Source organism: Quercus suber, unplaced genomic scaffold, assembly GCF_002906115.3.
Source record: "Quercus suber isolate HL8 unplaced genomic scaffold, Cork oak 2.0 scaffold_86, whole genome shotgun sequence".
NCBI classification, from domain to species: Eukaryota; Viridiplantae; Streptophyta; class Magnoliopsida; order Fagales; family Fagaceae; genus Quercus; species Quercus suber.
In genome coordinates, this window is record NW_027069551.1 from 882,567 (window position 1) to 907,213 (window position 24,647).

Below are 24,647 nucleotides of genomic sequence, written 5' to 3' on the forward strand. Positions count from 1 at the left end.
CTGATTAGAAAAGGTATAAGAACACAAATGATATTATTGACATTGTTGTAAAGATGATTCTCGATTCCAAGCCCTATATTGACCATCTCATCTTTGATAGTCTAATCCATCCTGCAGGCTCTAAACGATATATACGTTTGAATCTAAACATGAGAGGGGAAATGAAAATTACTTGGGGAGCGTGGGGTTGCACAGTGTATATATATATATATATATATTTATATATAATATGGAAGGAAAGCTTTGTTTTACTATCTAAAGAGTTCTGGTTTAAGGGGAGGAAAATTAAGAAATTCAAACTAAAGACTTTGGTTTTATTAATCGTTCTCTTCAATCACTTGTGTTACCCAAGAGTACAATTAAAATTTTAAAATAAGTCCAGAGTCACACAAAATAAAAAAATTACAACTATCGAGGAAACAAATTGTTATTAATAATTTAATAGATAAAAATATAATATTAGTAGTAAGCTTAAATAAAAATTAATAAAAATAATAATAATTGTACGACACCCACACCGGAGCCCACTTGGGCCATTAATTCTCATACTCCTTACCGATCAATGTTGTGGACGGCGTCCGAACATGGTGTCCAGTGGATGCCCGGCATCGCCTTTGGGTGCACCGCTGCCGAGCATATTTGCGGAAGTGGAAACCAAGTTCCAAAGCTATCCTCACCGTTTTCCACTCCCACCTAACCACCTACTTATGTTCGATGATACTAGACCACTCGCTGCACTAACTAGAAAATAATCATAACCTCTCCACTAACTTAGAACTATAAATATGGGAAGTTTGGGGAGAAGAGGGGGTTGGAAAATTTATTGAAAAAGAAGGAGATATAGGAAGAAAGCAAAGGGAGCATAAGGTGAAGAGGGAGATATATATAGGAAGAAAGCAAAGGGAGTAGAAGGTGATTCTAGCAGTTGATGAGAGAAAAGTGATCTCATTGAGTCTCTGTGTCGAGGACGACTCAGTGTAGGAAACTCAAACCCACCATACAAATAAGTGTGAGCCCGAGCCCATTAGCCTCATTTTTAGCGCGCACAATAATAATAATTAAAAATTTAATTACTATGAAAATTACTATGTTCATAACATTACTCATGTAATTATTAGGTCTAGAAAAGAAAAACTCTTTTTTATGGGAGAAGGCTTTTAAAAACCAGATTTTTTGTTATTAATAATTTTTTTTTTGACCAAAAAAAAGTATTAAACATTTTTTCAACTGGAAACAAATAAACACAACTTTTTATAGTGGAAGATTTGGGAGACTAGCTTTTTTTTTTTTTCCCCTCAGAACATATACCACTTCATTGACTTGTTGACTTGTTGGCCATCTACTAAGTACTAAGCCGTGCCTCTATTCTCTTCACGGCAAGTGTGTGGGAACAGAGAAGGTCATACAGCACGCAAAAGATTAGTCTTACTCTTTGGTTGATGTGTTGCAGAGAAAATGCTTATTGCATGTTATGAAGTATACTCTACAAACATCGAACAAGAATTTATTCCAATATTTGAATGTTTTTCACTTGACAAATTTTATATGCTAAGAGACTAGCATTAAAATTGTGATTTTAATGAGTAATGTTTATTTCACACAAACTATTGCACGTAATTATACATACACTTTGCACTGAAATCATGACTTCAAAGTGTGTGTCCAATAACCAATATTTATTTCACACCGGTTGTACACAACCATATACATTTTGTTCATTTTTTGAAGCTGGCCTCATGACACTCTTGGTTGTATTAGTAGTTCTAAATGCATAATATAATGAGAAAACGTGTAAACCTCAAATTAGAATGAATGAAAAATTATGACACTATAATTTTTTTTTTATAAAAAAAGCCTCATCACACATGCTTGATGAGGCTAGTGTGTGTGTGTTTATATATACAATTTTGATCCATGGTAAGCCAAAATTTAAATTCATTCATGAACTATTGATCATTACAAATGTTTAATATAATTATATATATATATATATTATATAAAAAATATATTTTTTAATAATTTAATAATCACAAAAATTGAGAGAAGAATTTTTTGTTATTATTGTTTAGATAAACATATAATAGAAGAGAAAGATGTGAAGTTCGAACCACAAATATAGGGATTAGGCACCACAATAATACTATTACCACTCAGATAAATTGTGGAATTAAAAGAATGTTATTTTAAAATTTTAAGCACGTGGCAAAAGGCCAAGGCCAAGCCCAACCCAACCTAATATTGGGTTTTCCATAATAGATTGAGTGACACCCTACATACAGAAAATGATCCTTTTTGCTTAATTCGTAATTTGTTTGTTGTTGAAAGTACTATTTGATAAGTATCTCTAAGTAAACATGGTCGTTGTGTTGGAATTATGATTAAATCATTAAATTCATAATTTTGTAATAGTTTAAGTTTTTAAGTTTTAAGTAATCAATTATTTATCATGTTATCGAAGCAAGTGATCTTAAGTTCAAATATTGTCTCAACTAGTCTACCTTAGTAAACATTTTCCCCTAATTCAAACCACTGGATAGAGCTAAAAATGTCATATTTTAGCACATTTATTTTTACTTGAGTATGTGATACATATAATTATTATAAATGGTCTTTATTTGGTATCTCGGTTAGGACTTGTTAATACAGTTGTGTGTGCTCTTATGATCTGATGTTTGTGGTTTAAACCCACCTATTTCCTCTCCTACTATCTACCTGGCCAAAAAACTATATAAAAAACATTTTTTTACTAACTAAATCCCTTTCTGTGGGATTTAATTCCGAAATCAATCCCCTTTATTTACTTTTAACCCAAAAAAAAAAAAAAGAATTATTATGTTTGAGTCAATCTGTTTACTAGTTAAGCTTAAATTTAGGTTTGAACTTGACTTATTTACTAAATAAGCCAACATAAACCATTTTTTTAGTCGAGCCCAACCTGTTCAAAAACATTTCTATTTATTTATAGCTCTAGTGGTAGGAGCTTTTTTGATGGCGCAGAGGCAACATCAAACCTCTTTTGTATGTTTGTAAAGTACAAGTATTGAATAAACTGTTTTTATGTAAAGATAATTTTATTGATAATGAAAGAAATTACCAAGTATATAAATCCACAATTACTAACAGATATATAAAGGGAGGACACTTTTCCATCCAAATACAAGTTTCAGATTAAAAAAAATAAAACATAATTAACTAAGTAATGTGTATGCTTGTTGGCCCTTGTACCACATAAACATGCCATCCAATTCCAATTACTACTGCATGAAGTAGGCTGGCCTTTTATATCCTCAAGTAGGTTACGGCCCATGAGGAATTGGGCTTGAACTGTACATTAATAGACAAGGCGAAGAGAAGTGAATGGGCCGGACTGGACAGTTGAGTCCAATTATTATTGTCTTGATTAAATCTAATCGACTTTCATGAGTTCATGAACAAGAAACACAATGAAATTCTTACTTAACGCAATCAAAGAAGACTTTGAATGGGATAATTAAGAAAATGAAAGGCAACTGCTCTTCGGTTATATAGACCGTGTATCATGTTGCAGACATATATGCTTTTATGTGCGAAAACAATGGCCTTTAAGAAGTTCAATTCATTGGTTCTCTTCATTTTCATGCTTCTCTTTGCCTCAAAAGCGAAATTAAGGGGAGTAACCATGACTTCCAAGCTTGGTGTGACAGTAATTAATCTGCCCCTATACTTTTTTTTTTTTTTTTTAATATTCTGCATGTTTAAAAGTTTAAGAAAATGATAAAACCGAAAGAATAATGTTTCAGAAAACGATAAAGATGTAAATTTTGCTAATGTTAAGATTCGTATCATAACATTATTAATGTGCCCTTAGAGCATCCGTAAACATTTTCTATTATTAAATGGCCTTTGATCAATATATGCTACTGAATAGAAAAGGTATAAAAACATTTATGGTTTAAGGATATTGACGTATTGTTGTAAAGTTACTTGTCCTGTAAATCAAGCTTATAGTGATTACTTATTTTGCAAGTATAGGCTTATAGATGTGTGGAATTTACAAAATAACATGTTTGGGCCCAATAGATCTAACATCCCTCTTGAATTCAAGGTTGCAAACCTAAGATGAGATTGAGTTTGGAAAGAAGCATGAGAAAAAGATAAGAAAATCAAAAGAAACAGGTTGAAGTTGGAAAAGATCATGAAAGAGATGATGACCAATGAAGTGACAATCACTCTCAAATCTCAATATGATTTTTCTGTTCATTGAAGACGTCATTTTGAGCTTCACAATAATTCAAAGTGACAATTAAAAAAGGAACGCCCATGTCCTCAAGATGAGAGCTCAACCAAACGAGCTCAGTAGTGGTGTTGGCCAAAGCACGCATTTAGCCTTGGTAATAGATCAAGCAACAATCTGCTTATTCATTCACTAAGAAATCAACACATCCCCTTACAATAAATAATATTCAGTGGTGGAACAATAATCAGTAGTGAGGTCTCCTACCTTCTAATGGAAAACTTTAAAAATGTCAACCACATGTAATTAAGACATTCTTGGTAGTTTGGAAGTAATTATGACTCAAAGCTTGTAAGGCAATGCTGAAAAAAGAAACTTGATCGCTCATTTGCTCATATCTTTTCAACCATGACAAATTTTTAAGTGATACTTACTTCATTGAAAAGTAGACATCTATGACTTCAAAATGGATACAATTTTAACCAAATTTAGATTAAAATGAATAAGTTATAACATTGTTTTAAAAACTAGACTGGACTGACCAATTGAACCAAGAACCAAACTCGAAATCAGTTCAAGAAAACTGGTGGTTCAATAGGTAAAAACTGAAAACCAAACTTGTTTTCAATTCTTTGACCATTTTGGTTTTTTAAAACCATGAGTTATAATTATATGAATTTAGAGTGGCTATTTGTGTTCAAGACATTGGAGCATGTATGCATCTACCATTCATGTGTACGCATGAACAAATAACAATACATATGTACACAGAGCTACCAAAAACTCTATTTCCGTATTTAAGCTCAAAATGATCAATATCTATGAGGGATGTTGCCTAATCATCTAAGAGGCTTTAGAATCCTCGAGGAACCCTCCAAAACCCTAGTTTGGACCATAAATATTTACCTTCTACCTCTATTCCAAATCATTTTTAGAAAGAGAGGATTTTAGCTATTACTGTTGCCAAAATACTATCTTTCTTCAATTTTTTTTTCTTTTTTCTTTACACTAGCACATTAAGCACGAATTTTGTCTTTAAAATTTCTCCCTCATCATCATTTTATATAAAACTCATTTTCGCTATTGCTTCAAAACTTGTTCACAAAAAAAATCTTTCTTTGAATTGTGATTATTATATTCTAAAGACTGGCTAATGGAACATATATACGATGTTGGGATTGAAAATTTTTATTTCATACAGTCAGAGACAGACCCCTGAAGGGGGGCTGGGCCTCCAGGGCTTTTGAAAAAAAAAATTATATTAGGTATATCTTTAACCCAAATTTTTATTTATTTATTAATGCTTACTTGAATTTTTTTTTTTTAAAATACTATGTCTATAATATTTTCATAATAAATATAATGCTAGGTTATTACTGACTGTTGTTAGTGGATAAAAAAGTAATTTCATTAATAGGTTTAAATTTTTCTTTTTTCTTATACTCCGGCCTCCCTAACTTGAAATCATAGATTTGTCCCATTGACCAATGACTTCTTTGAAATTTTTGGCATTCAATTTTTTCTTTGTTGAATTTCACTTCTGAGGCATGCATTTTGTCAATATTCATCAACGATTGACTTTTTCCCGATTTACTGGTTCTCCCTTGGGCTAGAGTCAACTATGAGTTGTTGGAAGAGACCGAAGTTCCTAACCTTATCTCTAGAAAACCTATAGCATGAAAGCTATCCTATTATTGCTCAAGTTCATGCATGTATTGCCATCTGTTTGAGACTATCTTGTTACTTTGTTTCTAACGAGTGCCATTTGTTTTTTAAGACAGAGATAGAGAGTATCAATTTGAACAAATTTCTCATAAACGATCTCCAACTAATTGACCTTCAGCCAATATGGTCTATATCCCAAATAAATAATCAAGTCCGGTCTAAAATCCCAAGAAAAATTCTTCGTGGCTAGAGTTCAATGGCTGCAATGCTAACAGGGCAATGTCGACATTATTGAAATTTTTGGCCATTTGTTTTGGAAACAGATTGAACTCAAGAGAAGTGACCTCTCCACCATTTGTCAGTGAGATACATGTTTGTGGCTTATTAGATGAAATCAGAAAAAGGCCGGATATGCTTCTTAAATTTATTACGTAACAATTCAAATAATTTTGTGTATTTTTAATCACATGATGTCAAAGCTTGAAGGAAAATGAGAGCATTTCAAGATGAGGTTTCAGATTAGGCAGAGAGGCAGAGTATTGGGGCAGAGTATACATGTATTGAGGAGGTTTGCCCAAACGACCTGTAGCTTTCTGCAGTAGTGTAATCAGTTTATATTGTAGTTTTCTGTTGTAATGTAGTTAGTTTATTTGTATTGACACGTGTAAGGTGATGATCATTTGAGTGTTGTCATGATCAGATGGTGGGAAGTTGATCCGTGTAACTCGGAATTGGTTAGAGGTGGTTAGATTATTTTCTTTGTTCTTTAGACTATATATATATATAATCTTTCTGTAATGACTTGGTTTTTAATCAATCAATTCAGATATTTTCTCACAGAGCTTCAGTTCTTGATTCTCTTTCTTTCTCTCTCTCTCTTTCTAGTTTCACTGTGTTTGTTACACTCTGTTTTCTCATATGGTATCAGAGCTCTTTTTGCTTCCATTAATGGTGAATCAGAATCAAGATCAAGCTCCTTCTTCCACTGCTTCTCTATCTAATGCTCATCGTGAGCTTTCTCCAATGGAGGATCCGAGAAGCCCTTTCTTTTGGCACCATGGAGAGTCACCAGGTGCGATTCTTGTTACTCAGCTCTTGACTGAGGACAATTATCCCAATTAGGCTAGGGCTATGCTTATGGCACTAGATGCGAAGAGCAAGCTCTGTTTCATTGATCGCTCTGTCATGATTTCTATGGCTATCACGCCCCTGGAGAAAATTGCTTGGTCGAAGAACAACTCCATGATTTCCTCATGGATTTTGAATTCTGTTTCACCTCATATCACTACAAGTGTGATCTACAGAAACACTACAATGGAGGTTTGGAATTCACTCAGAAACCGTTTTTCTCAAGCTAATGGTCCAAGAATTTCCCAGCTTCAGAAGATGATCTCAACAATTATGCAAGGAGATGCAACTGTGACTACCTACTTCACTAATCTTCAAGCATCATGGGATTAGTTACTCAATCTCAGGCCTTCACCATCTTGTTCATGTGGTTGATGCATTTGTGGAGTGAATGACAAAATCACACTCTTCAATCATCAAGATGCGTTGATGCAATTCCTCAATGGCTTGAATGAAGCTTTCTCACAAGTCAGAACTCAGATTCTAATGATGGAACCAAGTCCTTCAATTGACAAAGCCTTCTCTTTGGTGCTACAAGAAGAAAGGCAGAGGGCTTTAGGTTTCAATGGAGGTGGTGTGTCAGTTAATTCAACAGCTCTGGCAGTCAAGACTCAAGGGTTCAATCAAGGAGGAAAGAACAAAGGCAAGGGCAAACCTGTTTGTAGTCATTGTGGAAAACTTGGCCATTTCATGGAAAAATGCTACAAACTAGTAGGATTCCCACCAGGATACAAGCAAAAAGGAAAAATTTCTGTGGCAAATCAAGTGATATTTGATGGTGAAAATGGTCAATCCGAGGCTACATCAAGCTCCTTCCCATTCACAGCTGAGCAATGCCAGCAATTACTGTCAATGCTGAGCTCTCATGCTTCTTCCTCTACCAGTCAAGATGTTGTTCATGCAGCCAATTTTGCTCTCTCAGGTATTTCTTGTGCCTCTTTCCAGGATTCTATTTGCCTTAATTTGAAGAATTCAATTTTTTCTGAAAATCCTTCAAATAAAATAGCTCACGATGCTGAAACTTGAGTTATAGACACAGGAGCCACTGATCACATTATTCATTCTATATCCCTTTTCACCAGCATAACTAGCTCATTGTCATCCTTTGTGCATTTGCCTAATGGTGAAAGGGTTCTTGTCACACACATAGGCACAGTCCAACTTACCCCAACCTTGATTCTTGAAAATGTGATTTGTGTTCCAGCATTTTCATTTAATCTGATATCAGTGAGCAAATTAACCAAATCATTATCATGCTGTTTGGTTTTTCTTTTAAACTATTGTTTTATACAGGACCTTACTTGTTGGAGAGTGATTGGATTGGGTAAGTTTCACAACAATCTTTATCTGCTACAAACCTCAGAAAATTGCAAAACTGATTCAGAAGCAACTACTGTCCTAGAGTCAGTTTTCAAATCTTTTGTTCATTCTGTTTCTAATGATTCTACTGTCAATAAGTCTAAGAAACAATCTATAGTGTCTAGGTCTTCAGCTGAGGCAGAATACAGAGCTATGGCTGTAACTGTATGTGAACTGACTTGGCTGCTATCATTGTTAAAGGATTTGGAAATTTGGCATCCTCAGCCTGCTCTTCTGTTTTGTGACAATCAAGCAGCTATTTATATTGGAGAAAACCCTGTGTTTCATGAGAGAACCAAACACATAGAGGTTGATTGTCATGTTGTTAGAGATAAGGTGCAAAACAATGTAATTAGGCTGTTTTTCACTCCCACACACACTCAGCTGGTAGATTTACTCACTAAGGCTCTTAACAGTTCACAGTTAAGACATTTGTTAAGTAAAATGAATGTTATGAACATCCATGTTTCAGCTTCTCTTCCTCAAGGGGAATGGATAATCTTAGATGGTGATAGATCAATTGCAAAGAAAGCAGATGCAGATGCAAGCAGCAGATTAGATTCTCATCTTGAGGGGGAATGTCAAAGCTTGAAGGAAAATGAGAGCATTTCAAGATGAGGTTTCAGATTAGGCAGAGAGGCAGAGTATTGGGGCAGAGTATACATGTATTGATGAGGTTTGCCCAAACGACCTGTAGCTTTCTGCAGTAGTGTAATCAGTTTATATTGTAGTTTTCTGTTGTAATGTAGTTAGTTTATTTGTATTGACAGGTGTAAGGTGATGATCATTTGAGTGTTGTCATGATCAGATGGTGGGAAGTTGATCCGTGTAACTTGGAATTGGTTAGAGGTGGTTAGATTATTTTCTTTGTTCTTTAGACTACATATATATAATCTTTCTGTAATGACTTGGTTTTTAATCAATCAATTCAGGTATTTTCTCACAGAGCTTCAGTTCTTGATTCTCTTTCTTTCTCTCTCTCTCTCTTTCTAGTTTCACTGTGTTTGTTACACTCTGTTTTCTCATAGATCAAATACCAACTCACGTTGGGACCAAGCGGACCATGGACTCACATGAATTTATTTATTTGTATAATAAATATTTAAATTTGACCCTCAAAATATTAAAATGCGAGTAAAACTTTTGTTTATATATTTGAGTTTTATGAAATTAAAATTCTTTAGTTAAAAAATATTTTAATAAAAAAAAAAAATTAAGGCGCTAAAATTCTTCAAGAAAGATTACTCTAAAGGGGCTAAAAATATTTTAATAATTTGATAGTTACAATGAAGAACTGAGGATTTGAATCTTAAATGTTTTTATTGAAAATACAAAAAAATGCCAATTGAACTAGAAGGCTCTTAACGAGGAGTGTTATTTAAGTGAAGTTGACAGAAGTCATTGGCATTTGGCACTTGAAAAAACAGAAAAAAGTGTTCCGACTTCTGAGCTATTGCCAAGGAAAGAACCCAAAACATGTTTCACTTTTACTCTTAGTTGCTTGCTGGTTTTTTTTGCTATCCTCCTGCAAGGCTAATCTAAAGGCAGAAGTTGAGGCTCTACTCAAATGGATAAAAAGCCTCCCAGCGGATCAACCAATTCTGTAGTCATGGGTAGCACAATTCAATTCAAGTAGAGCTTCAAGTCCATGCAAATTGCGTGGAATAGCATGCAACAATGAAGGGAGTGTGACTGAAATAAAGCTTAATTACACTGGATTGAAAGGTACCCTCGAAAACTTAGATTTCCTCTCCTTTCCAAACCTTCTTCACCTTGATCATAGATCAAACCAACTCAAAGGCACCATACCAATGAACATTGGCACACTTTCTAAACTCCAATTTCTTGACCTTTCCATTAATTTCTTCAATGGGTCGCTCCCACTTTCTCTTGCTAATCTCACAAAAGTTTATGAGCTTGATGTTTCCCAAAACAATATAACAGGAAAACTAGATAGCCGTTTGTTCCCTGATGAAACCGGTAATTCTAAAACCGGACTCATTAGTCTAAAAAATTTTCTCCTCCAAACTAATGGCCTTGTTGGCAGAATTCCTGAAGAAATAGGAAATATTCTGAAACACCTGGCTCTACTGGCTTTGGATGGGAATTACTTTTTTGGTCCTATCCCTTCATCCTTGGGTAATTTGAGTGACTTAACCATTCTTCGTCTTGCTCAAAATCAGCTTTCGGGACAAATCCCCATTAGTATTGGGACTTTAAAACTAACAAAATTGTTCTTGTTGAAAAACAAGTTATCTGGTTCTGTTCCAGAAGAAATAGGAAACCTTTCTTCCTTAGTTACTCTACACCTGGCTGAGAACAACTTCACTGGCCACTTACCCCAACAAGTGTGTCAAGGTGGAAAGCTTACTAATTTCAGTGCAGCCTTTAACAATTTCACTGGTCCTATCCCAGTTAGTCTTAAAAACTATCGAACCTTATGTAGGGTTCGGCTTGAACATAACCAACTAACAGGATATATAGACCAAGATTTTGGGGTTTACCCTGTCAGAAAACAGAGTGTAACAAACACAGTGAAGCTAGAGAGAGAGAGAGAGAGAGAGAGAAAGAAAGAGAATCAAGAATTGAAGCTCTGAAAAATATCTGAATCAATTAATCAAAAATAGTTACAGAAAAGATTATATAGACCAAAGAAAAAAAGAGAATAATCTAACCATCTCTAACCAATTCCGAATTACACGGATCAACTTCCCACCATCTGATCATTACAACATACAACTGATCATCACCTTACATGTGTCAACACAAATAAACTAACTACACTACAACAAAAAGCTACAGGTCGTATGCTTTGTAGTTGAGGCAATTGTTGGCAAACTTCATCAACACATACACATGTATACTCTACCCCAATACTCTGCCTCTCTGCCTAATCTGAGACCTCATCTTGAAATACTCTCATTTACCTTCAAACTTTGACATTCCCCCTCAAGATGAGAATTTAATCTGTTGCTTGCATCTGCATCTGTTTTCTTTGCAACTGATCTATCACCATCTAAGGCTGTACATTCCCCCTGAGGAAGAGAAGCTAAAACATGAATGTTCATAACATTCATTTTACTTAACAAATGTCTCAACTGTGAACTGTTAAGGGCCTTAGTGAGCAAATTTGCCAACTGAGTGTGTGTGGGAGTGAAAAACGGCCTAACCACATTGTCTTGTACCTTATCTCTAACAACATGACAATCAACCTCTATGTTTTTGGTTCTCTCATGAAACACAAGGTTTTCTCCAATATAAATGGCCGCTTGATTGTCACAAAACAGAAGAGCAGGTTGAGGATGCCAAATCTCCAAATCCTTCAACAATGATAGCAGCCAAGTTAGCTCACACACAGTGACAGTCATAGCTCTGTATTTTGCCTCAGCAGAAGATCTAGAGACTATAGATTGTTTCTTAGACTTCCAAGAGATTAAGGAATCACCTAAAAATATGCAATAGCCTATGGTTGATCTTCTGGTGTCTATACAAGATGCCCAATCAGCATCTGTATAAGCCTTCAAATGAAAATCTGAAGCTGCAGACAAGAAAATTCCTTGACCTGGACAGCCTTTTATGTACTGCAAAATCTTGTAAGCTGCATCTAAGTGAGGCTTCCTTGGTTTGGACATGAATTGACTCAACTTGTGAACCGGGTAGACTATGTCTGGTTTGGTGATGGTTAGGTATATCAATCTACCAACTAACCTTTTGTAAACTCTAGGATCAGGTAACAAAGCACTTTGTAGCTTGCTCAACTTTAAATTCTGCTCCATTGGTACTTTACTAGGCTTACAAGAGGACATACCAGCATCCTTTAGAATCTCCAAAGCATATTTTCTTTGGCATAAGCTGATCCCTTTGGCTGATCTAGCTATTTCAAGACCAAAAAAGACTTCAAGCCTCCAAGGTCTTTAAGCCTGAAGTGTTGATCTAAGGAGACTTTGAGTGCTTCAACCTCTTGAACATTGTTGCTGGCTATGAGAATGTCATCAACATAGACCACCAATGCTATGAAAGAACCACCAAGCCTCCTTGTAAACAATGAGTAATCAGCCTTGGATTGCTTAAAACCAAGCTGTTTGACAACAGAACAAAATTTAGCATTCCATTGCCTTGAGGCCTGTTTAAGTCCATATAAACACTTATTCAACTTGCAAACAACATTCCCCCCTTTGCTGTGAAAACCTTGAGGGAGTTGCATATACACCTCCTCATGTAAATCCTCATTCAAGAATGCATTGTTGACATCTAACTGTACCAAGTGCCACCCTTTCACAGCAGAGATAACAAGAAGAGTTTTAATAGTAGTTAACTTGGCAACAGGGGAAAAAATGTCAGTAAAATCTAATCCCTCTTGCTGAGTAAAACCCTTTGCAACTAGTCTTGCTTTATACCTCTCCACAGATCCATCTACCTTGTACTTAACCCTATAGACCCACTTGCATCCAATTGCCCTTTTGTTGAAAGGCAAAGGAGTAAGTGTCCAAGTATTGTTAGAAACCAAAGCTGCAATCTCAGCATTCATGTAATCTTTCCACTTAGGATCCTTAATAGCCTCATGATAGAATCTTGGTTCAGGGATTGAGGTAATAAGGGAGCAAAAATGGGCATAGGAAGGAGAGAGTTGGGAAGAATCAATGTAATTAGAGAGAGGATATTTAGTACCTGATGGGAGAATAGAACCTGACTTGTTGCTGCTTAGATGAGTGGACTGTGTAAGTTCATTTGAAGTAATGGTGCTGCATTTGTAATCCTTCAAGTATGTAGGAGCCTTAGAAGGTCTAGAAGATCTTCTTAAGGAAGGAATAGATGCAGATGGATCATTTATAGGATTTTGAGCAACTAAAGGGATAGTAACAGATTCTATAGAAGTGGAATGACTAGAATCTGATATGGCAAATTTAGGTACAACAAAATCAGGGATGATAGTATTGATATGATCTACTACTTGATGTGAAACTTGGGTAGGATTACAAGGGGAAGGAGAAGTGGATGAAGATGGAAGGACAGGATCAAGAAATATGGCATCAACTTGGGGTTGCCACATTAGGACAGATATGAGGAAAAGATATAGAGGCTTGTGGTGAAGTGATAAAAGAGATGAAAGGAAAAACATGTTCATGAAAATAGACATCCCTTGAAATGAAAAGTTGTTTGGTTATCAAATTCAACAATTTGTAACCCTTGACACCAAAAGGGTATCCAAGAAAGACACAAGGAATAGATCTAGGAGCAAATTTTGATCTATTGTGAGCTAAGGTAGATGCAAAACATAGACATCCAAACACTTTTAAGTGATTATAAGAAGGAGTTTTGCAATAAAGTTTCTCAAATGGAGTTTTATGATTCAAAATAGTACTAGGTAGCCTGTTAATAATGTGAACAGCTGTCAAAACACAATCCCCCCAATAGCAAAGTGGTATATTTGACAGAATTTTAATGCTCTAGCAATGTTTAAAATGTGTTGATGCTTTCTCTCCACAACTGAATTTTGTTGTGGAGTAGCAACACAAGAGTGTTGATGTACAATTCCATGTTAAGCATAAAAATCTTTGAGAAAAAATTCTTGAGCATTGTCAGTCCTAATTTCTTTGATATTAGATTGAAATTGAGTAAAGATCATGTTATAAAAAGAGATTAACAAAGGCCTAGTTTCTGTTTTGGATTTCATTAGATAAACCCAAGTGGATCTAGTAGCATCATCCACAATTGTAAGAAAGTATCGAAAACCATCATGAGTTGCTTTAGCAAAAGGTCCCCATACATCACAATGTATTAAATCAAAAGCATGCTCAGACATATGATTGGAATTAGGAAAGGGTAATCTTTTAAATTTGGCAGTTGGACAAACAACACATTCTTTATTGGAATGAAAAGAAGGCACATCTGATACATAATAAGGAAGTTTGTCATCAGACACATGTCCTAATCTAAGATGCCATAAGTATGACTTATTGATAATAGAATCATCAGAAACAGAATGAACAAAAGATTTGAAAACTGACTCTAGGACAGTAGTTGCTTCTGAAGCAGTCTTGCAATTTTCTGAAGTTCGCAGCAAATAAAGATTGTTGTGAAGCTTACCCAATCCAATCACTCTCCAACAAGTAAGGTCTTGTATAAAACAATAGTTTGAAAGAAAAACCAAACAGCATGATAATGATTTGGTTAATTTGCTCACTGATATCAGATTAAATGAAAAAGCTGGGACACAAATCACATTTTCAAGAATCAATGTTGGGGTAAGTTGGACTGTGCCTATGTGTGTGACAAGAACCCTTTCACCATTAGGCAAATTCACAAAGGATGACAAGGAACTAGTCATGCTGGTGAAAAGGGATATAGAATAAATGATGTGATCAGTGGCTCCTGTGTCTAGAACCCAAGTTTCAGCATTATGAGCTATTTTTTTTGAAGGATTTTCAGAAAAAATTGAATTCTTCAAATTAAGGCAAATAGAATCCTGGAAAGAGGCACAAGAAATACCTGAGAGAGCAAAATTGGCTGCATGAACAACATCTTGACTGGTATAGGAAGAAACATAAGAGCTCAGCATTGACAGTAATTTCTGGCATTACTTAGCTGTGAATGGAAAGGAGCTTGGTGCAGTTTCAGATTGACCATTTTCACCATAAAAAATCACTTGATTTGCCACAGAAATTTCCCTTTTTGCTTGTATCTTGGTGGAAATCCTACTAGTTTGTAGCATTTTTCCATGAAATGGCCAAGTTTTCCACAATGACTGCAGATAGGTCTACCCTTGCCTTTGTTCTTTCCTCCTTGATTGAACCCTTGAGTCTTGACTGCTAGAGCTGTTGAATCAACTGACACACCACCTCTATTGAAACCTAAAGCCCTCTGTCTCTCTTCTTGTATCACCAAAGAGAAGGCTTTGTCAATTGAAGGACTTGGCTCCATCATCAGAATCTGAGTTCTGACTTATGAGAAAGCTTCATTCAAGCCATTGAGGAATTGCATCAATGCATCTTGATGATTGAAGAGTGTGATTTTATCATTCACTCCACAAATGCATCGGCCACATGAACAAGATGGTGAAGGCCTGAGATTGAGTAACTAATCCCATGATGCTTGAAGATTAGTGAAGTAGGTAGTCACGGTTGTATCTCCTTGCATAATTGTTGAGATCATCTTCTAAAGCTGTGAAATGCATGGAGCATTAGCTTGAGAAAAATGGTTTCTGAGTGAATTCCAAACTTCCATTGCAGTGTTTCTATAGATCACACTTGCAGTGATATGAGGTGAAATAGAATTCAAAATCCATGAGGAAATCATGGAGTTGTTCTTCGACCAAGCAATTTTCTCCAAGGGTGTGACAGCCATAGAAATCGTGACAGAGCCATCAACAAAACACAGCTTGCTCTTCGCATCTAGTGCCATAAGCATAGCCCTAGCCCAATTGGGGTAATTGTCCTCAGTCAAGAGCTGAGTAACAAGAATCGCACCTGGTGACTCTCCATGGTGCAAAAAGAAAGGGCATCTCGAATCCTCCATTGGAGAAAGCTCACAATGAGCATTAGATTGAGAAGCAGTGTAAGAAGGAGCTTGATCTTGATTCGCCATTAATGGAAGCAAAAGAGCTCTGATACCATATCAGAAAACAGAGTGTAACAAACACGGTGAAGCTAGAGAGAGAGAGAGAGAGAGAGAGAGAATCAAGAATTGAAGCTCTGAAAAATATCTGAATCAATTAATCAAAAATAGTTACAGAAAAGATTATATAGCCTAAAGAAACAAAGAGAATAATCTAACCATCTCTAACCAATTCTGAATTATGTGGATCAACTTCCCACCATCTGATCATTACAACATACAACTGATCATCACCTTACACGTGTCAACACAAATAAACTAACTACACTACAACAAAAAGCTACAGGTCGTATGCTTTGTAGCTGAGGCAATTGTTGGCAAACTTCGTCAACACATACACATGTATACTCTGCCCCAATACTTTGCCTCTCTGCCTAATCTGGGACCTCATCTTGAAATACTCTCATTTACCTTCAAACTTTGGCATACCCAAACCTTACTTATATTGATTTGAGTTACAACAGGTTGAGAGGTAAACTCTAACCAAACTGGGGTGAAAGCCAAAACTTGACAGTGCTGAGAGTTGCTGGGAATATTATCAGTGGCAAAATCCCCAATGAGATTCTTTGATTGAGCAAAATGGGATACCTTGACCTTTCTTCCAATAAATTGTCTGGTGACATACCAGTAGAAATTGGAAAGTTATCCAATTTAATAAAGCTAATCTTGAAAGACAACAAGCTTTCTGGAGAGGTGCCGGCAGGAATTGGAGGACTGTTCGAGTTGGAGTCTCTTGACCTTTCCATAAACATGCTTGGTGGGCCGATTCCAAATCAAATAGGGGACTGTTGGAAGCTCCAAAGTTTATCTTTACGCAAGAATTGCTTGAATGAGACGATTCCCTACCAAATTGGTAATCTTCGAGCCTTACAAGGTCTTGATTTGAGTTTCAATTCACTGATGGGAGGATACCACCACAGCTTGGGAGCCTTTCAGATTTGGAATACTTGAACATCCCCAACAATAACCTCAATGGTTCAGTCCCCCCGTCACTAGGCAGCATGTTGAGCTTGATAAGCATCAACCTGTCAGACAACAATTTAGAGGGTCCTCTTCCTGAGGGAAAAATCTTTCGATCAGCTACGCTGGGGGCTTTCAGTAACAACAAAGATCTATGTGCTGAAATCCAAGGTTTGCGACCATGCAATGCCGTAGTTATTAAGAAGGGTGGTGGAAATAAGAAAAGCAAAATTCTAATAGTCATTGTTGCTTCTATAGTCGGTGCATTCTCAATTTCATTTGCCTTTGTTGGAATTTTTGTATTTATCCAAAAGAAGCATTCAAGAAATATGTCGAAAGTTGAAAGCACATCAAAGATTGAAAATCCGTTCTCCATATGGCACTTTAATGGGAATGCCGTGTATGAAGACATCCATGAAGCTTCAAACAACTTTGATGACATGTATTGTATTGGAATAGGGGCATCTGCAAAAGTTTACAAAGTGGAAATACCAGGCGCTCAAGTATTAGCAGTCAAGAAGCTCAATTCCCAAGCTGAAGGCATAGGAACTGACAATATAAAAAGCTTTAGCAATGAGTTAGCAACATTAACAAAAATAAGACATCGGAACATTGTGAATCTCCTTGGCTTTTGTTTCCATAAGTTCACATGTTTTTGATTTATGAATTCATGGAAAGAGGAAGCTTAGCTAATATGCTAAGTAGAGCAAAAGCAATGGAGTTACACTGGGCAACTAGGATACAAGTTGTTAAAGTTGTGGCCTATGCTTTATCTAATATGCATCATGATTGTCTTCCACTTATAATTCATCGAGACATCTCAAGCAAGAATGTTTTGATAAGCTCTGACCTTGAAGCCTGTATCTCTAATTTTGGCACTGCAAGGTTCTTAAAGCCTGATTCATCTAACTGGACAACAATTGCAGGCACATATGGCTATCTTGCCCCAGGTAAGCTTTAAAGCTTCTCGACTTGATATTTTTCCTCAACTTGAACATGTTTGTTTTAGAACTTTGCTTTTTCTATTTTGGGAAATATGTGCATTTGATGTTATATATTGATTAAATGGTGGAAAGGAATGAAATGGGAAAAAAAAAATCTTCTAATAATATTCTTTTTATTTCCTCATTATTTTCAAGTTTAATTTTGAGGGAATGAAATGGTTATAAGATAACACTCATTCTTCTATTTTCATCAAAAATTCAAATTTTCATTCTTTATTGGGCTTAATGGATTAATGACGTTTAATGAAAATTTGATCAAAATAAGTTGATGACGCAAACATATATATGTGTGTGTGTATGTGTGTGTGTTTTCACTCGTTTCCTATAATTTCCTTTTTCTTAATATTTGATGCACTTTTACCTGATGATAGCTCATTATTTTTTCAAGACTATGGTATAATTTTGATCTTTAAAGTTCGGGGTTGGTTTCATTTTGGCCCTTTATGTTTCAAAATTTTCATTTTGATCCTTTAATCTTTGATTCCATTTTTATGGTAGCAATCTGATTGATGAATGCTAGATAATTGGTGTCCATTAAGCTGCTTCACCCCATATAATGTCAAATATCAACAAATTAATAATAGAAATGAACAACATAACCAATATGAAAACATAATCAAATATGAATAGCTAAAATGAAAACAACCCCAATCTTTAAGGGTCAAAAGTTTTTTTTCAGTTCTTCTTTTACTTCTTCATTTTTGTAATTAAATCTTGTTATCTTGCGCCAAATGGGCTACACATTTAAGCCATCATCTTGTTCGGTTTTTTTCGTCTCTTTTTACTCTTATGGTAATAATAATAATAATAACAACAACAACAAAAAACAATTGCTTACTTTTTTTAATAAACGAAAATGTATAATAGTAATGTTGTTATAAAAAAAAATTATTCATTTCAATTCATTATTTGAATAATTGATAATATTTTGGAATATTAGAGTACATGTTTTTAAAACAAATCTTGTCTTCCAATTTGATTTTTTGTAGAGCTTGCTTACACGATGGCAATGAGTGAAAAATGTGATGTTTATAGTTTTGGTGTTTTGGTACTAGAAGTTCTTATAGGAAAGCATCCAGCCAAACTCATTACAGATCTACATTCCCCAGTTGGTACAAATATCCACCTCAAAGATGTGTTAGATGATCGTCTCTCACCTCCCACAAGTCAAGATTGCTGATGAGTTAGCTCTAATGATGAACTCAGCAGTTTCATGTTTGCATACCAATCCACAATCTCGCCCAACCATGCGAAGTGTGTGTCAGCAGCTGGAGATGCAGGCTTCTAAGAACTAAGGTAATCTTCTCTCGCCCTATGTTTGGCCATTTTGTGTATGTTTTTTTTTTTTTTTTTTTTTTTTTTTATGGTATGTAAGTTTGTAAGACTAATAAAAATATGTGTTACACGCATATATTGAACGCTGACTATGAGTCCTTTAAGCATGTCATGTTAATTTTCATGTATTGTGAGGAATATCTTGGTTGAACAAATTCATTTTATTGCATCAAAGTCTTACATTTTTTTTTTCTTGCGATTTACAAATTATAAGGATGTATGATAGAGTACAACAAAAACCAGAGACTCAACATATGTATGATACTACGCCTGTTATCCGTGCCTCCCTTCGCAGCTAGTTGGTTAGTGCAAAAATTTGTTTCCCTGTATACATACCTTAATTATCTATTCTCTCCAGGCAGGTTCATGTACTTAGAAGCAAGTATACTGATAGAGGTTAATGTCCATGTATCCTCTTTCCCATATAGTTACTGATCGCCTGAGTCTTTTTCTCTTTCTTCCCCTTAGATTCTTTCCAATTTCGGGAACTCTCTAGGGGTTTCTTCTTGCTTTCAACCTTCATAAATTTGAGAAAATTTCTGAATTTCATAACAGCAATGTCATATCCTCAACATCCAAAGATTACTCATCAATTTGGTGGAAGGAGTACTATTTTTGTAATATCAATTTGTCAAGTTATATTTTAGTACTTCTACTTTCGTAGTAATTAAATAAACTTTTAGTAAGTATTATTAGTTATAAACTTATCATGAATTTTATTTATTTATATAATTATAATTATGAATGAAACTCTTCATGAACTCAATCATTCGGACTTCGGCCACTGATCCAACCCTAATTGAAACAGAAAATCGGGCATTTTCCAATTCTTTTTCAGACTTGAATTTTAAAAACAGGGATGAAGCCATAAAAATCTTATAATGTACATTAAGTCCATACTTGTTGATTCTTAAAACAAATTATCCTGACTTAAAGGTGCCTTTTTTTACTAGAGTCAATATGCTTGTTTAAAGTCCAAAAACTTTGAACATGACCTCCAAAATGATCCGGGGGTTGGAAGCTATCACTTTTGACGTTTTGCCAGAGCAGAAATGTGAGAATAGTTATTTATAAACCAATTTTCAATCAATATGGCCTTAAAGTCAATTACGGTTTATACCGGAAACTAGAATAATTTGGTGACCGAATGTTTTTAATTATTAGCCATCGTGGCATTTAATCTCGTATAGACTCTGATATTTCTTTAGTTGTGATCAAGCATATACTCAGTTGATGGACTAAACAAATACACACTAAAAACCTTTCAAAACTTTTGAGTAGAGTTTATGGTATAATTTTGTATTAGAATCTCATTCATCTATCTTGTGTGTGTCTATTTCTTGGAAAAAAAAAAAGTTGGTGGGCTAAAGAATAAGGGCCTTGTAATTAATTCAATGACAGTCTAATATTTTCAAGTGGGACGTCCATGATTTGATTATGCCCTCCCTCACTTAAAATAAAAAATAAAAAATAAAATACTGGACCAAGAATTTATCTTTAATGGACTAAGTCAAAATTATTATTATTATTTTTTTACATGTGCACTATATATATATATATATATTATGATAATGGTAGTATAAAAACATAATTCAAGACATGAAAATATCTTTTTATGTGCTATATGTATGGGAGCCTCAAATTGGAAAACAAATCCCAAACTTTGAATCTATACTTGAAAACTTAAGTGGGAAAGCAAATGATTTGAGTAAAGAAGGGTCATAATAGTCATATGCAAAATAAAATCAAAATCTGTCAGAGATCGGTTGATGGAAAGTGGGTCGCTGTCGGTCTATGGTAATTGAGAGGGCATGATTGAATATTGCAGAGAAATTAAGCCTTTTTTCGGTTTTTTTTTTTTTTTTTTTTTTTTTTTTTTTGAGGGAGAATCTTTTGTAGTATGGAATTATTTGAGGTAGTCAAGATGAGAATGCAACATTTCAAAAAGTTCGGCCAGGAGGGCCATGCCCCCTTGGTGTAAATCCGTCCGTCTAGGGCATTGACATTAAAAATTTTCTATAATTTTGTTGAGTGCATCAATACAGCAATTATTATTGGTGCATAAGGTGTCATCGTACTTCCGTTAGAGAGAAATTTATTGGGTTCAATTCGGGAAGCAACAAAAACATATAAATAAATAATTTTTTTACTAATTTATGTGTGATTATACCTAAATATTTTATCGATTACAATAAAAAAGATTCAACATTAACAACTGTATGGCTATATATATTGTTCATCAAAAAAAAAAAAAGTAGGACTATTTATTTTTTCACATACTAAATTCAATGAGATGTGACACGTATGTAGCTAATAGAATTTTGTGTGTGTGTGTGTGGGGCTAATAGATGAAACTATAAAAGTCTAAACTTTGCTCTTTCTTAATAATACTTTCCTGATTTGCTGAATTTTGTTTTAATTTTTCTTTGTGGAGGTCGACTCATCAGGGAATTTCTATGCATGAAGTAGCTATGAATTTGAAACTCTAATAAATGCATTGAATTTGAAATTCTAAATGCATTAAAGTCAATTAAACCATTCAAAGCTCCTAGTCTTGATAGCATACATGCGGGGTTTTTTTTCAACGTTTTTGGATGATTGTGGGAGAATTTGTAAAAGTGGAGGAAAAAAATATATGTGCTAATAAATGCATCCCTAGTATCTAAATGAAACCTAAGAGCATTCATATTGGGTCTTGTAAATGTCATATGTTGGTAATATTTAGCATTAGAGCCTCAAAACCCCCCATTACTCGGTCTTGCAATTGCAAAAAAAATTGCAATTGTGCTACAGTGCTATCCTATTTTTATGATGGCACTATAACAACTTGTAAAAAGTTTATATTGTATTTTATGGTGGTGGGTGGGTATTTTTAATTATTTTTTATGAAGAGGAAGAGTTGGTGAAATTAATATTTTAATAAATAGATGAGATAAATAAAAGTTGGGATGTTGGGTGTATTATAAAATGTTATGATATAATTGATAAAGTAACTTTTAAGATGATAAACCAATTCCGCCCCATAAGCCCTTGTACGCAATATATAAAATTGTGTCCAAGATTTTGGTTTTAAAATTAAGGGAAAAGTTAATGGAGCTCCTATAGGCATTAGTTTATGAAATATGTTTAGAAACTTTTTATTGATAAAGAAAAAAAAAATAGTAAATTGGAAATTACACCCCTAAAGTTTTTTAGTTATTCTTTAGTTTGGTTATGTTTTTATTACAAGGAATAGTCATTCCTTATGAATAGCTATTCTTCAAAATGAGGAATAACTATTCCTCTTTAAAAGGTGGTATTAGTTATTCCTTAGTAAGTGCAATAATTTTTATACTTAATATATTTTAAAATAAACAAACTTTCCATATACATCTAACAATTATAAAAAAAAAAATCATAAAAAATAGCACATATCTCTCTTAAATTTAAAAATAACAATTGTTAAGGAGATATAATTGTATGAGTAAAATATTTCCTAAAATAAATGTTAAGTTTCATTCTAATGTTATAAGTTACAACCAAACTAATGAATATATTTAGTTATTACATTACAACACACTTTATTACTAGTAATAAAGATTACAATTCCTGTCGTAATCTTCATTCAGTGTACCAAACGTACCCTAATAGATGAAACTATAAAAGTCTAAACTTTGCTCTTTCTCAATAATACTTTCCTGATTTGCTGAAATTTGTTTTAATTTTTCTTTGTGGAGGTAGACTCATCAGGGAATTTCTATGCATGAAGTAGCGAAGAATTTGAAACTCTAATAAATGCATTGAATTTGAAATTCTAAATGCATTAAAGTCAACTAAACCATTCAAAGCTCCTAGTCTTGATAGCATACATGCGGGGTTTTTTTTCATCGTTTTTGGATGATTGTGGGAGAATTTGTAAAAGTGGAGGAAAAAAATATCTGTGCTAATAAATACATCCCTAGTATCTAAATGAAACCTAAGAGCATCTACATTGGGTCTTGTAAATGCCATATGTTGGTAATATTTAGCATTAGAGCCTCAAAACCCCCCATTACTCGGTCTTGCAATTGCAAAAAATTTTGCAATTGTGCTACAGTGCCATCCTATTTTTATGATTGCACTATAACAACTTGTAAAAGGTTTCTATTGTATTTTATGGTGGTGGGTGGGTATTTTTAATTATTTTTTATGAAGAGGAAGAGTTGGTGAAATTAATATTTTAATAAATAGATAAGATAAATAAAAGTTGGAATGTTGAGTGTGTTATAAAATGTTATGATATAATTGATAAAGTAACTGTGGGGTCAAAGAATCTAGCAACTCAGACCCATTTTATATTAGGCCCAAGACCCACGCTGAGGAGGAAGGAATGTCCGAGGACGAACGGAGAAGGTCCACACTGCCAAGAAACATCGCCGAGGACAATCCTATCCTCGGCTAGCCGAGATCATAGAGGGGGAGGGTGGAACGCCATCAAAGGCAGCCTCCCAAAACATCCCAAAGAAAATGACAAGTACAATGAGTCAGCCACGAGAGCAAGGTGAAAGAGCAATTCAAGGAGGAACTGTCACCTCCACATTAAATGCCCACAACTAATGTCCTGGCCGCATTAATGAGGAAATAACCCCTGAACAGTGTTGTCTTGGTTGCTGCAACCCACTAAAAGTTTGGGAAGGCAGATGATGGGACAAGCACTCAAGTAGTGACCTGCATGATCGACAAATGGAGGGCCAAGATCAACTGAAAATGGGGTATATAATGTAAGAGGTTCTCCAGAGAAAGGGACAAAAAAAAAAAAAAAATCCAAAAAAGAGATGGAAAAGACTTTGGGCCCATTTCACAAAAAAAAAAAAAAAAAAAGAAAGAGAGAAATAATAAAGGGTGGGTTCTCACAATAAAGAAAAGGAAGAACAAAAGAAAGAAATGGGAAGAAGCCTAGAGGATCTGATCCAGAGGTCCACGAAGAAAAGGGCCCAAGAAACAGATAAAAAAACAGCAAACCAAAGGAAGCCCAGAAAGAAGAATTGGGTCGGGACACCCAGAAGCAGTACCAGAGGCAGAGGATCCCTGGACGCGTGAAGTGAAACTAAAGCAGATTTGAAAAGAGAAAAGAGACAAAAGGCACGCGGACCTTATGACCCAGGCACACAGTGGAAGTACAAAGCAAAAATGCAAGAGCTTTGGTTCCAACCATTTGAAGAAAGAGACAAGGAAAAGTACAACTGGGAAAGCTGGAGCAAAAGCCAAAAGGCCTCAGGTCAGCCAACAGGAAAATCTGGAAATGGGAAGCTAGCTGGGAGACTTTCATCTGGTCGCAACAAAAAAGAAAGAAACTATAAAGAAAATGGAAACGACATGATCCTGAAGCAACCAGGCACGGAACAGACTTC

General features: G+C 34.9%; 1 pseudogene; it reads left to right on the forward strand.

The window, feature by feature from the left end:
- Positions 1–8,979: 8,979 nt before the first annotated feature.
- On the forward strand, positions 8,980–19,281 carry LOC112030826 (MDIS1-interacting receptor like kinase 2-like; annotated as a pseudogene).
- Positions 19,282–24,647: the final 5,366 nt, after the last annotated feature.